The 12,534-nt window shown below is 38.8% G+C and overlaps 1 long non-coding RNA gene across 1 annotated transcript in view; it reads left to right on the top strand.

The window, feature by feature from the left end:
- LOC130260485 (uncharacterized) overlaps positions 1-12,266 on the top strand; it is a 35,190-nt gene extending 22,924 nt beyond the window's left edge. Inside the window, exon 3 of the long non-coding RNA XR_008841793.1 lies at positions 10,549-12,266. This is a non-coding gene — a long non-coding RNA (uncharacterized LOC130260485). The remainder of the gene's footprint in view (positions 1-10,548) is intronic.
- Positions 12,267-12,534: the final 268 nt, after the last annotated feature.

Below are 12,534 nucleotides of genomic sequence, written 5' to 3'. Positions count from 1 at the left end.
CTACCATTCAGGTCTTTAAAACCCAATTTTTCTCTCAAGTGTTTCCTTATGCTCCAGACAAGTACTTCCATACAAGTTTTCTCTTGTGTTCTGTTAGTGAGAAGGCCCACAAATACAAAAGGAGCAAAGGCACAGGAAGGAGACCCAAATCACTAATATCTGTATTCCATGTGAGGCAGAGATCTCCTAAGTCTGCCTAAATTCTCTAAATTCTACAGCTTAGTTCTAAAAGGTTTAATGTGCACATCACTTTCTCCAGCTTGCATCCACTGGCAGCTGGAGCTGTTAAATTTGTCTTGTAGGCACAATTGGTAATTAAGGGAAAAAAACCAGTGAGGGATGATTACTTCTGCTGCCCTGTTGGAGGGTTCTGATCTTCAGCAGTTACACAAACAGAGCCAGGAGAATTGAAAAGGCATCTCCAGCAGAGCCAGTGAAAGGGGAAGGATCTGGGGACAGACTAAGGGTCTTCTGGAGTGGTTTCTCACAGCCATCAGATCTACATTAAGAATGCCTGCTTCCTTTCTCCTCTCTCACAAGCCAGAAGCTTTCCATTACCTCACTGTCCTAGGCACATCCGCTGCCACCCATGAGGGGACAGCTCTTCCCATTTGGTTTCTAGGGACTGTAGGAGTGAACAGTGAGGATCCTTCGCATGTTAACCAAGCCCTTTGTGGTCAGGGGCACAGTCACCTGCAGGTTTACCTCCCTTCAGCATGCCCTCTGCCTACCTACATCCCCTCTGCTGAGCCAGACGTACCATAGGGAGGCACAAAGGCAAGACAGAAGTTAGTCACATCTTACCAATGACCTAATGAATCTCTAAAATCTGGCTGCAGGCAGATCTATTTGCACATTTAAAGTGTGACACTTCAGGATATCCAGAGCAGGGGCATTTACATCTGCTGTTGTCACCAGAAGCTCCTTTAATAGGCACCTCTAGGACAAATTTATCTTACTCGAATGAGATTAGAGCAAAATAGGTCAAATTAATTGTGTCCTTATTTCTCCCCAGTGAGCTCAAATGGAGTCTAATGTAATTAATTCAGAAATAAATATCTCTGCCATAGATATTTGTGGTTGGAGATAAAAGGAATCCAAGCCATTGATTTAATTCTTCTGCTCATCTGTAAGATGAGAGTCTATGTAGGCTCCTCTTACGATCAAACAACAGGAAAAGGCACACTAGATAAGTACCTAGTGAATGGGCCAGTCTGAGAATAACTCACATTCCAGAAGTGCCAATTAGGTGTCTAAAATGTGAGGATAAAACTGCATTGAAATGGCAAACAACCTGTTCTGGTTTAGCTGCTAACTTTGAATCCTGATGACCATTATATTTCAGAGTAACCCAGCACAGTATCAAAAAAAAAAAAAAAAAAAAAAAAAAAAAGGAAGAAGAAGAAAGCTCCAATTTCTTTCTGGAAAAGGACAGAGAAAATGAATAGAGAAAGAAAAATTCTGATTTCAAAATATGGTTGGGTTTGGGGGGTTTTGTGCCAGAATGAAAGATCCCCTCCTTTGTGGTTGTGAGAGATTGTCCTGAGAGATATGCTGGAGATATGCCCTGGAGGCTTTTGAGGCTTCACAGAACATCAGAGACCTCCATTGGGACTGGCAAGTGTGGCACCATACCTAAGGGAAGCCCATGCTCTCATTACCGACAGTGAAGTGACAGACTCTTACTTAAGGCATCTCAAATAGCAAAACACATTCATGCTTAGGTAAGGGATTCACACCCAAAAATGTATGATACCACTGCTTCAATTCAGACATCAAAAAGTTTGACCTTATCTAGTATTTCCTCTCCCAATTCCCCTCTGAATCTTCCTGTCTCTGTCCTGGCTTCAAAGCAGTTAAAAAGGTGTGAGGCACTACTTCACCAGCCTTCCAAGTGGTCAGGGACCAAGAGATGATGATGCAGAGGTCAGCATGAAGTGGAAACTCACCCCAGCTTGAAAGAGATTAATCAGTATTGTTTGGATCTCTCTATCTACTGATCATCTGGTGAAATGCAGACATTCCCTTAAATCATGGAGGATTTTTATTTGGATTGCAGTTGTATACCCGCCACTGATTCTATTATTACAAAGCTTGGTCTTCAAGAGCAAAACACCTATGGCTTTAATATGATTTTGGATCCATAGCCATTGATCCAAGCCCTTCTAACTTCTTTCTCCAAGAAAAGCCAACAGCATAATGACTGCACTCAGCTCACAGAAGATTGTCATGTCCATTGTGTGGAGTTAAAAAAATTATTTTGTCATTTCAATTTCTCCTGTATAAGATCTAATCTTCTGACAATCCAGCATCATGACTGACCTTTAAATTGTGACAAGCAATCAAATATTCTGGTTCTATTATCCTCCACAAACTTTTTCCTTTGATTGCCTTTTGACTTTGAATCAGAAGGAAAGTTAGCAAAACCTTCGATTCACTTATTCAAAAACTTCTATTATACTTTCTGCTGTGCAGGGGGGAAACTGGATAGTGACCAAGTTAACCAGCTTACAAACCCATGAGTAATAAGTCACTAATGTTATTACCTAATAAGTACCTAATGTGATAAAATAAGAATAAACCTTCTTTATAAGTGATACTTTGTTGTCATTTATCTATTTGCTTATACAAATATGATTATAGCTCCATAAACATTGTGCTGTGGCTAAGGAGTCACTAATAGGGTACCTAAGAAAATGCTAAAATTCACTTCTCCTGCCAAGTCCTTACTGGTGATTCCAGAAATTTTCTTATCCCTTCATTTACACTTACCCTTTCTTCTCACACGTCCCTGGACATCTTTTCTCAACATGCAGAAAGCTTCCTATCTCATGCATCTCAAAGCTTCTCCTTTAAATTTATTTGCCTCTCCTCCAGCTATTATCTCTTGCCCTGCCCCTTGAAGAGAGCCTTACTCCTTAATTTTGGTTGTATCTTATTGTGGAGGTGATTTCTGTCTTTTACACCATTTCTTTAAGCTCTTAATGACTCCTCACAGAGGAGTTTGGCATTTTTGCTACAGGAGTCTCTTTCCTGACTTGTCATCTTTTTCATGACTTATTCCTCCAGAAACATTGTCTTTTTCTGATTGCTCTGGCTGTCTTCCCTTGGATCTTCTTTCAGTCTCCAACAAGACAGCCCATGTCTCTAACCAGCCTTCTGTTAATATACACTAAGATCTCAGCCTGTTTCTCTGACACCTCCTCATGGATGTGCAGCTTTCACTACACTTACCAGAGTGATTTTTTTTACCCATTTCTGGGTCCCTACCCCGGTCCTCAACTTAATCTGTAGCTTCTCCATTTCCTGACATTCTGAACTTCACCCTGAGCAGCAATTGCATCCATCTCATGCTTGCAATCTCATCCACATGGCTAAATATCTTTTACAGTTCTCATTATCAGCTTGTCTTGTTGCAACACATTTTTTCTCCAGCATTGATAAACACATTTTCCCCCTTACCTGTTCAGAGTGTTCCTTCCCCCTTACCTATTATTTCCCATGTCTTTGCATCTTGCTTCTCTTAACTCGCTTATTTTAAGTGATGTGTCAATTTTCAAAGCCTGTCATGGCCAGGCTCTATGCTGCCTGCTATCTGTCATTCAGTTCTTCAAAGACCACTGTACTGTTTCCAATATCCTGCTTGCTAAATTCTGAACACATTTGTGATAACTTTCCTCCATTCTCTTCCATGCTGTGGACATAATGCCATAAACACCTACTTTATCTTGCTGTCACTCAGAACACTTCTAATTTTCCTTAACCTAGTATCTATAAAAGGCTGTGGAAAAGTTTGTCATTTTGGCAATCTGAAATTTTCCCCCCAATCTTGCCAATTAGAGGGTGTTTCCTTGAAGAAGCCTCTTCATGTCTCTGATGTTGCTGATCTTAAATTTAAATAGTGACCTTCTGTGGGGTAAGGGACATCTTTTTATTCTGTGACAAGCCTTATACGTCACAGTCAGAAAGATACAATAACAATGTACAACATAAAGTAATAATAACAATGATAATGACAAGAAATCAGGAAAGATTTAGTGGCTTTAGAAATATCATTCACCTCTTGCTTTGGCACACATTTTGCAGCTTTATCACTAGCCACAGCACAAAGTTTATGGAGCTATAATCATATTTGTATAAGCAAATAGAAAAAATGACAACAAAGCATCACTTGTAAAGAAGGTTCATTCTTGTTTTATCACATGACTGGGGCAAGTAGATAGGGACAAGTGGACTCTAAAATTACCTTACAAATTGTCCTATTGCTGACTGGGTGGCACTGCCCTCTCACTGCCTAAGCCATCTGCTCTGCTGTCAGCAAACTCTTGTCCTCCATCCCCTCCTCCCCCTCAGCTGTATTTCCATGGAAAATAATATGTGTCTGTGGTGACTGACTGCTGTTCCCTCTGACCTCCAATCCATTTGTTGTTGCCAGGTTTCCTTTCCTGAGTTCTTTATGTGAAAATTGCCTTTTAAGCGTGCTGCTTTGTGCCATTTCTCCCTTGTCCAAAATGACATATGACAAGACATCCTCAGCTCCTCCAGCCTACCAGCTCTGATAGCATGCTGCTCTGCCTGCCATTTTGTGCATCAGACTGATAAGAAATTTCCATCAGCAGAAAGAGGAAAATAAGGAGTGTAATGGCCACTGACATTCAATTTTACTGTGCAGTCGAATTCTGTAAACTGCATGTATAGAAAAGGAAAGGCAAAGAGCCAAGTACTCTGTGGCTCAAGGGAGGACAGGGTGTCCTGGGCACAGCTTGCCTTATGCCAGCTCCTTCCCTGCCAGGACTGAGGGTCTGCCCTGGGGTGCGTCAGAGATCAGTAGTCACCGTGAAACCACCTCTTAAAATTTTGTTTGGGATATTTTGACCTCTTTCCTGGACTACCAAAGTCAGAAGGGTAGAAAATTGGCAGATTTTTTTCCCTAGGTTTCCTGTTCAAGGAAAACCCAGCTGCTGCTTGGCTCTGCTGTTTGATATTTTACCAAAGAGCACGGGGAAGCAGAGACCAGCTCACCCTGAGATAACCTACCCAGGCACTTGTGCAATCTGCTGTGACCTGCTGGCTGCTGTTGGGATCCAGGGCCACATGCAGCTCCCATTTCCACTTGAGCACTGCAATTATTGGGGCCATGAAGCTCTAAGTATGGAGAAAAAATTAACTCATTATACTTACAAATTATATTCACAGGTACTTAGTTGGTTGATTAAGCTCTCAGTTCATAATTCTTAAGTTGTGGTATCATCCTCCATAATTGAAATACACCTAGTAGTAGATGTGTAATTGAATATAAATCAAAAAAGTAATGGGATAGCACAGGAAATTAATTTGTTTAACAAGGAACATATTCTGGTAGTCATCTTGTAGTATTTCAGACACAATCAAGAAGAAAAATATTTTCAAAGCTCCCTGAAAGGGGTATTATAGTGGGAGATATCCTATTGATGGTCTTCATTTGGTTTATATTTTACAAGTCCAAAGATAGGAAGCCATCTGTTTGCCAGCCCATGGCTGATTTGTTCCTACTGCATGTACACAATCACATAAGAATCAGCTCATTGGTGCATCCTGGAGGTGTGTAGAACTGAAAGTTATTTGCAAGAAAAAAATTTTTTTTAGTTTGAAAATGCTAATTTGTCAAAACCATACTTTTTATGACAAAGGATTGCTTTCAGTATTTTATTCCAAGTCAAAAAAATTGACATTTGTTTAATATTTTTCCAGTATCTTCAAAAAGAAGTGCTCTGCTTTTTCATTTCAGAAATACTTTCCTTCTGAAACGTAATTACAGTGAAAAGTAAGATTTTTTTAAGTGAAAAAGATCAGCATCTAAAAGTAAGCATTTCAACTATTCTAAAACTATATTTGTAGGGGAGGGAGATTGTTTGTTTTATTTTGCTCTCTTTGAGGTGCTTGGGTTTTGTCCCAGTTTGGTAGAGGAATCTGAAACATTCTAAAAAACATGGAAATGAGAAAATAGCTTCTTGCCCTATATAAAAAGAAAACAGCTTATTGCAGAATTCAGATATGGTGATGAGTGAGTGCTGAGTGATGAACTACCTCACTTGGTGATCTTCTGGCCTCTCTGTAATTATGCTGGTGGGCCAGTTTCATGTGAAATCCAGTTACTTTCCTTATGCACTATATTACAGAGGTTTGAATAATTACCTTGATTGTACTTTTTCTTCTTAAAACCCATATGTGATGTGGAATTGAGTTTCAACAAAGAGCCATCTCAGGCCTGCAAGTCCATTAGATATATTTTGACTGAGGAGCCAATGTAAGGATGCAGTATAGAGACACACAAAAGTGGTATATTTCGTAGCACCATTTTTGGGGGTTTTTTGTCAAGCCACTTCTGGAGATTTCCAATCTCAGCATTTAATTTCCTGAAAAACTTCAGGGGGAAAACTCTCCATAAAGAAAGGGAGATTAGATATAAGGCCTGTGAACAAATTGTCTCAAATTAGGCCATCACAATTATTAAAAGCACTAGGAAAGTATAATGGATAATCAAGAGTGTGTTTAACTTGGTGGGGGTTTTTTCAGTTCATCTACGAATTCACACTAAGTAACATGTCCAGAATTTAAAAGCTTGGTGTGTTTTAAATGGTAATCTGTGTGGAATTCCTTTACAGAAGCATATAATTTTTAGTGCCATTTTGAGCTTAGGGACTTTTTCTATTTAGATAAATTTTACTGATGTTGAGAAACAGTTTTTATATTTAATTTGTCTTTTCACAATACTGCATAAGTAGGTAATTCTTCTGTTGAAGAACATATTGTCTTTAGTCATATTAGACTACTTAACTGCAATTATTATTCAATTCAACCTCAATCAGTCATTTATTTTTAAGTCAGTTTATTGGTAGAAGCAAGGTTTTCTCAGTCTCTTTGACATTTTCACTGTTACTAAAATTCAGAATTGTAAGAAGTGATTCTTCTTGAGCTACCTGCTGTATTTGCAGTAATTGATCATAAATTTCTTTTTCAACAATTGCCTTGGTATTTTCCTCCAAAAGGGCTTGATTTTCATCAATTACTTTCATTCTTTCTCCTGCTTGGGACACTGGATAATAAGAACTGTGAGTAACTGCATTACTCACTTTATAGCATCAATTTTTTTTGTCTCTTGTGAATAAACTATGTGCATAGATCAGATCTTTTGGTTGACAAAGTCCAGGTTTAGAAAGTGTTCAAATGTATTCTTGGACTTAAAATTCAGAAGGTTGTGAAATTGGAATTAATCACACCTAGGCCTTCAGGTCAGTTTTCCACATTTATTTTCTCCAGATCCATCTTTCTGTTCTCTCCCACTGCATAATGGGCTGTGGTGTTTTTTTAATCTTCAGCACTGGCTTGTCTCATGTCCTTTGGAATGATACCAGATGGTCAACCTCCTTTCCTTGGGGGAAAAAGGTCTGTACTGCTCTGAAGAATTTGAGCCTGGGGAAGGGAGCTGAACATTCCTTTCTCTCCTAGTATTTAAGACAGCAAAGCTGTGGGCTTTTAGCAATAATAGCATAATTTATTTCACATTAAACCACGTGGAATTAAAGGTGCTTATCTTTTTAACACCGCTCTTTGAACTTTACTGCTGTTTCAGTTTTAGCTGACGAGCATATCAAACTGTTTTCCATGAAAATTCCCTATTCACTTGGGTGCCTTTCTGAGAGATAGGTAAGGCACAATGCTTGCTTCAAGATTTCACCCATCCAAACTACAAAAACAATATCATTAAATGGTGATGAGTACAATGGTAAATACACTTAGAAAATACCAGGCTTCTGACTGTACAACATTGCAAGTCTGTGTGTTGATGCAGACTTCTACTCTCTGATGAGAAAATGAAGTTTTTCAGGTGTCAGACTTCCCCCAGTTTGCACAGTCTTTCAAATACAAATAGAGAAAAGTCTTTTATTGCTCATGTACTCTCAAATAGGCTCCAACTCATCTGTATTGCTGTCCCTCTGCCACTTTAAGCCTTCCACTAAGCACAGAGGTCTGGGAGATATATATAGTGAAGACAGAGGCAAAGAAGGTGTTGAACATATCAGCCTTGGCTGGAACTGAAGCCAGGATGGTAATGAATAGGGATTGCAGAAAGAATAGCTTTGGTACCAAGTCAGTAGAGATGAATGTCATCTTGGGCATGTCATATGGCAATGCCAGGGCTTCTTTTTTAAAAAGCATTGAAAAATTTGTGATGAACAAAACAAGAGATTACTTTTCCTTAATCCCTCTCTTTGAAAAGGCCAAATGGCATTACAGAGACCTTAAACAAATGTGTTCAAACTAAGGCACTTTCTTCTTGTGAAAACTGTTGGCCTAAAACATTCAAGTTTGGCAAAGAACTGAAAATAGCAGGAGACATCATCTGTGACATGAAGACTTTATTTGCATCTTAATACAGAAGTGTCTGTCAGCTTGATGGTGTTTGATAATACTGATGTCCTTTTATTTTTAGCAGCTATTTTTGAAACATCTCTCTCAAAAAAAAAAAAAAAAAAAAAAAAAAAAGTAGAGAAAATTACATATACCTGCAGGCTCAAAAATGTCTCCATTACAGTCTACTGGCAGCCCCCTACTCAGCCCCCCAGCCAACTTTGACTATTTGTAATTAATTTTTTTTTTTTTGCCAGGATAATGCCTTGTTTATTAGCAATGGCTACTCAACAAAAAAATAATTTTTCTCCTTGAACTTCTACTGACACTGAGCAATGCCAGGAGTAAATGATTGCTCAGCTGTCATGTTTGATCATATATAAATGCTGTCCATTTTGTAGTGGATAAATTTAATGGACAGATTACATATTTGGGTAATTTAATCTGTTGGGCTGTTTTTGCGTCAGCCTTACATTTCGTTACAGATTTTAGTGCTTTTAAAACTCTGTTATTTTTGTTTTCCATTGTTAAGATTATTTGTATAGACGAGCTCTCCTAATGGTCGGTTACAAAAATAGGTAAAATTCTAAATTATTCCTCTTTGTCTGTTAAGCCTTGGCCTTTACACAAAGGAGAGGAAATGAATGGAATATTTTTCCTCATTTCCTTCACATTAACCACAGAGCTGAAGGAGCTTCAGTTGTTTTTAAGGCATTTATGAGACAAAAAGGTATGTTGTAACTAGTTGCTTTTGCCAAAGCTGGCTTCAACATGAATTGTTCCAACACTTAAAATTATCAGGATGAGAGGATAGAGATCTTATTCAATTACATACAGTTGTTGCAAGAAAAGCTTTTTTTCCAAATCTTTGCTTTAAAACTAGTTGCCATTAATACTGCTATGTCCACAGTTTCAGTCAAGCAAGTCTGCATCTAAAATAATATGTTATCAAAATGTTTCAACATAAAGTTTGTAGCTCTAATTTCTTTCAATTAAAAATTTCAGTTAGAAAAGCTTGCAAATATTAGCTAGGAAACACTGCTGAAAATTAGACTGGTTTGAACACTGCTGAGTGTTTGTGGTTCTAAAAACAATTTCAATATTATTTTCTCAGTTCCAAGGATCTTATTCTCCCTGCAATCTATGGCTGACATTGTAGACACAGAACAGTTCTGCAATAAGATGTTTTTTGCAGATTAACATCTTATTTCCTTTTTAATCTTTTTGGTGAAGATCATTCATATACACTTCTATACTTCACAGGGAGTATTCTCTGGAGACAGGATTTAGCAAGGGGCCCTTCAGAATTCATTTTTTTTCTGGCAGGTTGATTTTTATGGAGTTAGGCTGGCAAAAAATGGCTTTTACTGAGAGAGTATTTTTCAGAAGTGTTCAGCATCTGCCATAACCCAGGGAGGTGCCTGGTAATGGACTTGGTATTAAAAAGAGAAGAATGAAAACGGTGACAAACTCCTTGCCTTTGGAAATGTAGCTCAACAGATGTGCTACTACCCAGTGCACATACACACAAAGGTGCAAACTGCAGAGCTTGAAACTTGATTTCACTTCTTTTTTTATCTTATCCACCTACAGGGAATCTGGTACAAGTGCATGACTTGCTTTAAAATCAAATAATCAAATGTTAGCATTTCCAGTTTAAGGTTAATTGAACACTCAGTCTGAGGCACACTACATGACTTTTCTGGTTTAATTTCTTATGGCTTAGTGTTGTGTTGGCCAAGTGAGCTCCCCCTGTTTATGTGTCTTGTCATTAGTTTAATAAGAAGCTATAGCTGTGACTCATTCCCTCTTTTGCTCTAAGGCTCTTGCCTTTAAATACCTGGCAAAAAAAAAAAAAAAAAAAAAAAAAAACAAGGATCTAATAAAAGCAAAATTGAACTCTCCTCCTTTCTTTTTCTCCATGCTCATAATCTGAAGTGAGAGCAGGTTCTGATTGTCATTTAACCCTCTGCTCCTACTGAAGTGCCAGATGCCCAGCAGTGTATCTGAGAGAGGGGTGCCTATTTCTGGGAAGTTGTTATCCTTAGCAGGGTTCCTCTGGAAGGACAGCTGGTTAGACATCATGCCTTGTGAGTAGGACAGCAGGCCTTGTCTCCATGTATTTTTCTGATTTTAATAATGGATATTGTTTTTCAGGCTGCCTGGCACGTGTGGCTTCACAGACAGGGATTTTGGTCCAGCTGGATTCTCCTTCCTGAGTGAGCCAGCACCAGCCTTATGTGCTGTTTACTGACAGTCAACCCAAAAACTGGAGTTCCAAGTGACATCTCCTCTCCATCAACACCACCATGTGATAGCTAAGCCAGTCAGAAGCCCATAATGTTCTAAATAGTAACCTGCATGGAGGAAAAGCAAACTCACCCAGTCCAGGACAAGGGTGGCTTTGATCCCACAAGCAGGCACATGAAAATCCTCATTTCCATAGAAAAATTATTTAGATATCTTTAAAAAATTTCAAAAATCTTTTTAGATTCCAATCAGTGCTTCAAATGTAATTTAAGGAAACAGACTGGTATTTATGTGGATAGGTTTGGGGGGAGGTTTAGGAAATTTGTCTCAGTGTGTCTGTCCTGTTCACTCTGTGACCACACAAGTGACAATAAACCTCTTTGAAGCACTGAGATGATGTGTCAGCAATGGCAAGCCAAGTCCTACAACAGCTTCCAGCTGATGATGTGTTGCACATTTCCACAGCAGAATTCAGCTCAAATGAATGCATTACTTAGGTGAATATGAGACTGTTTCACAAGTAAGAATGCAAATGTTCCAGCCAGTACTGGAGTTACCTTCCCACTCTCCTTTCCTTTGTGGCAAAGATTTTTTCTGACAGGAGCATTTTCTGAAACAATTACTTTGCCCCTCCACCTGGTATCAGCAAAGACTCATTTCAGCTTGTTTTCTTGTTCTCACTTTTTAATATGCTTCTCCTCCTTGTCATTGCTTTGATCTTTTGTTGTCACTTTCTTCTTCCAAAGCTGTAAACATCTATGTGAAGGATGCACGGTGGGATTGAACAGCAGGCACCAAGGCTCTGAAACACCAGCCATCCTTTCTGGAGGCTATTTTCCCAATATCTCTCCTGTGAGTTGAAGATACACATATCTCTTCTTTCTCCAGGTACACTGCTGGCAAATATTTCAAACAGGCCATACCCTTCAAATCCTTTTGTTCTAAAATTTGAAAAGTTATTTCACGGGCCACTTAATAAAAAATACTTTTAGTTGATTGGATTTTAATGAGAGAAAAGGGCATTAGAAACTTTGTGCCTAGGGGTGCTATAGAAAAATAAATGACTGGTAGAAGCTATATTTTCTCTCTTGATGGGTGGGTAGTGTAAACACAATGAGAAATGCAAAGACTTCAGGAGCTCGAATGGATTCAGCATTACTATGCAAGCATCTGACAGTATCTGATATAGAGCACTGTGTAACTGAACCATCTTCCAGCCCTGCAACATACTAAGCAAGGTATGAAAATGCCTGAATGACACCTAAGTGTCACTGACATACCATTTATACTATTTCTGAAGAGTAGAATTGCAGGAACTATTGCTAAAGATGCCTTGAATGGCTGCTCCCCAGCCCTCAGTACTGCCACATTTTGGACTCTTTTCTCAGAAAGCCCACTTGCAGGTGACAGAACTCAGACAGAACAATCTGGTTTTGATTTTTGCTGAAGAAGAAATTGCTGGATGATGGTGATCTGGAAAAGATAGGTTAGCTTTCTGGTGCCTTTTGGTACATTCCTTTCTATCCTCTACAGCTGCTCCTGCAAAATGAATGGCACAGCTCTCCAGTGGCACTACAAGATCCCTATGAGTGTCCTGGACACCCTGAAGTATCTCTTCTTTTGTGTTAAAATTACTAAACAGAAGATTACTTTCAAAGAGGTCTTTGTCTTTCTTCATGTATATGAAATACAGTGTGACTACATAAACATAAATTAGGAGAAAGTTGCTGTTTTGCTACATCTTCCCTTTCTTGTTGTAGAAGAAATATTCTTAAAGTCTGTTCTGATCTTCTTTTAGCTGTTAAAATAAACAAATAGTGTTGGAGCACAGGAACTACTGCTGCAGCACTCACAAGAAAGTGTCAGAGCCCAGCCTAACCTTTGTCTTCCACC

The sequence above is a fragment of the Oenanthe melanoleuca genome, chromosome 1 (genome assembly GCF_029582105.1).
Source record: "Oenanthe melanoleuca isolate GR-GAL-2019-014 chromosome 1, OMel1.0, whole genome shotgun sequence".
NCBI lineage: Eukaryota > Metazoa > Chordata > Aves > Passeriformes > Muscicapidae > Oenanthe > Oenanthe melanoleuca.
This window is presented reverse-complemented; position numbering and strand designations above follow the sequence as displayed.